The 3265-nt window shown below is 38.7% G+C and overlaps 1 long non-coding RNA gene across 1 annotated transcript; it reads left to right on the top strand.

The window, feature by feature from the left end:
- The first annotated feature begins 1340 nt into the window (after positions 1 to 1340).
- On the top strand, positions 1341 to 2507 carry LOC113057064 (uncharacterized). The gene is made up of 2 exons (XR_003277773.1): positions 1341 to 1647; positions 1774 to 2507. It is a non-coding gene; the product is annotated as an uncharacterized LOC113057064 (long non-coding RNA).
- Positions 2508 to 3265: the final 758 nt, after the last annotated feature.

Genomic DNA, 3265 nt, shown 5'->3' with positions numbered 1-3265 from the left:
CGCTTCCATTACTGGAAACCTGTTTGTCTCAGCGTAAAAAAAATAAATGGTGAGATTACATCTCACAGTGTGGCCTATTTTATACAATAATTCACAGTTTCCTTTTTTATTTTTTACTCTGAAGTAGAAACGGCTTTTATATTCCATAGACTGTTGCTTTGTTTGTTGAATGTTTCTAAACAGATTCAGAATTGTGCAAAAAGACATGGCGTCAACGCAAAATGCCAGTATGTGTAAGATCAGTGTGCTCTTGTGTCGACCTGAGATGGAATTACATATCAAAACAGTTTTGAAAGTTTGTCTTTGCAGAGACGTGTATTGGTGGGAAAACGCAGTGGAAAGAGTGCATGGAGGCTGGAGAATGCTCATGGAGCAAACATTTACACTAGACTTACGACACTGAGATGTTGCTGACGTCAGGAAAGAACACTTAACTTCATTCTCTCCAGCTCACTTGGCTCACACTAGACTGTGGGGCACTGAGACTTCAGCTGGGCATGACGTGTATCAAGGGGTCAAGGTTTGGCTGGTTAGCATGGCCCTGTAAGCACCTGCTGGTGCTGGATGATACCATAATTATATACTCTGTGTGACTTCCATAAATGGCCATTCATAAGCATATATCGTGACTAAATAAATTAAAACAGGTTTAAGTCCAGATTTCTCATCTCAATTGATCTGATGCTCTTCTTAAAGGGAAGTTCATCCAAAAATGAAAATTTTGTTGTCATTTACTCACTTTCATGTCGTTCCAAACCCGTAAGAGTTTCTTTCTTATGTTGAACATAACAGAAGATACGCTGAAAAAAGCTGGTAATCAGATATTCCCCATTGACTTACATATTCTTTCTTTCTCTGCTGTGGAAATCAATGGGGAACAACAATTGTTTGGTTCTTTAGAATTTTTCCAAATATCTTCTTTTGTGATGAACAGGGGAAAGAAACTTTGATGACAAAATTAAAAATTTTGGCTTAACTATTCCTTTAACATCATTTAATCTGAATATAAACATTTTTTTAAAAATGATCTATATTGTTGCTCTGGAAAATAGTTATCTGTGTATTGTATTTTGAATTTGTATTTTGAAACAAATTTGCCAAGAATTGACAAACAGAATTGGCACAGAAGACCCTGAAGGCTTCTTGCCCCAGTTTTAGGGCCATCTTACCCCAGCTGTGCGGGGTTTAATTAATATTATTTTTTCTATGACAATTAAATTATCAAAACTAAATTATAAAAAAAATTATATATATATATATATATATATATATATATATATATATATATATATATATATATATATATATATATATATATATATATTTTTTTTTTTTTTTTTTCTTTGGCTGTTGCAGTATTATATGCCCACGATCAACATATATCTACAACAATTTCAAAGTTAATGCTCATTATTCTTAAGGGGTGACAATAGGGCAACAGAATCTGAGCCGTTTAAATGCTAATGTATTTGACCATTAGGGGGCAGTGTATGACACATATAAAAGATTTTTGATCTTTTATATATTTGTCTCATTCGTATTTGTCGTTTTACTCTGCTCATGCAGGGTAACTGTAATGAGAAAACAGCAGAACTGAAACCGTCATAGCAGGGGACAGAATCACACGGTGTGTGGTCTACTAGCCATGTATGTGTCACACGATGGGCTTAATATCACCATAAGCTTATTGCAATAGAAACATCTCTTGCATTTGTTCAAGATTCACTTGGTCTCTTGTCCTTGTTGTGACTGATTTATGTTTTCCAACTGCAGGGATATTATTGGATGGCACGCTGAACTACACACCGCACTCAAGCAAACTCCTCTCTCACCATGAGTTCCCAGTCTGCCTGTAATAATATTGTTCCTTAAACTCTTCTACAAACACATCACCTCTTTACTCCCCGCTCCCCTCAGTTAGCCTGCGTCGCGTTGGCGCCAGCAGTCACCAGAACTCTGGCACAGAGGCCAGGAAACGTGGTTATCATGCCAACCATTGTGGTCAGTAAGAGGAACGCTTATAGCCCAGTAACGATGATCTCCACAAGTCATGAGAATCCAGAAGAACTGAAGAAAAACAAACAGCGATGGCCTGCGTTGGAAAAAGACCACATGCAGCAGTTTCGATATTCTGAGGTTTGCCCTGGCTTGAGTTTGAAATGCTGCAATAGGATCGCTTACTCACAGCAAAACGTCTGTGGGATCTGCTGTGTGTATGCCAGCCCAGGGGTCTCGGCTGGATCCGCTTTACACATGCAATCCATCCGGTGTGTGTGATGCAAACTCACATGGGTTAAACATACTGCTCACGAACACATCCCGGATCATGTTTGAGTTGATGAGGAACCGATGACAGCCGTGTAGAATTCTCTAACTGCTGGCATGTAGCATTGCTTCTGTGGTGTACTGTAAACTGTCTCTGTCCCCAGTTGGGCCTGACTAAAGTACAAAAACATCAGGCCGGTATCGCCATATGACTGGAACAGTAAACATTGACCTTTTCTGTTGCCTTGCCCTGTTCTCTTTTCTGTGATTGTTTGGTGTAATGTGCAGCTTGAGCCTTCAGTCATTGGGTTCAGTCGATGGAAGTGAAGGATTGAGTGCGTGTTGTGAGGAAATACAAAACCAAAACTGTGGTGGTATTTCAGCCATTAGCAGACAGGGCTATGAAATACGGATATAATCTGGTGATGTTTATAGAACCAATTAGCTTTAGCTAAATAAATATCATGAATAATTTCAGGCCAGTTTCCATGTGATGCAGGCTTTATTTGAGTTATATTTAGGGGTGGGCGATATATCAGTAGACACGATCAACCGGTAGAAACTTGTCAACTGGTAGAGATTTTGGACTATCACCTCATGGTTACAAGCTCAAATGATATTGTTGTGCTACATGGCCACAAAAACGTATCGCTTGCATGCATTTTTAAATATTGCTATTTAAAAACAAGTGATTTTAAGCCGTTGAAATGCAATCAGCAGCAAACGAGAACTCATTTCACTATATACACACTGTCTGAGTGACTGTTTCTGAGTGCTGTCAGAGAGGCGAGTGCACATGAAGACGGTGCTCAAAGAGCACGGAAGTATTGAATGTAGCAATTTTTGCTGCTTTATAGGCCTGAAAGTTTAAATACATACACATGTATGTGTCAAAATGCCCATCTTGGCAAGTATCTTTGTAAACACAATGATTTAGGTGCTAAGTGAAAGCAAACAGCTGAGAAAGAAAACACTTGTGAAACAGAATATTAGATCCGGG

Source organism: Carassius auratus, chromosome 38, assembly GCF_003368295.1.
Source record: "Carassius auratus strain Wakin chromosome 38, ASM336829v1, whole genome shotgun sequence".
NCBI lineage: Eukaryota > Metazoa > Chordata > Actinopteri > Cypriniformes > Cyprinidae > Carassius > Carassius auratus.
This window is presented reverse-complemented; position numbering and strand designations above follow the sequence as displayed.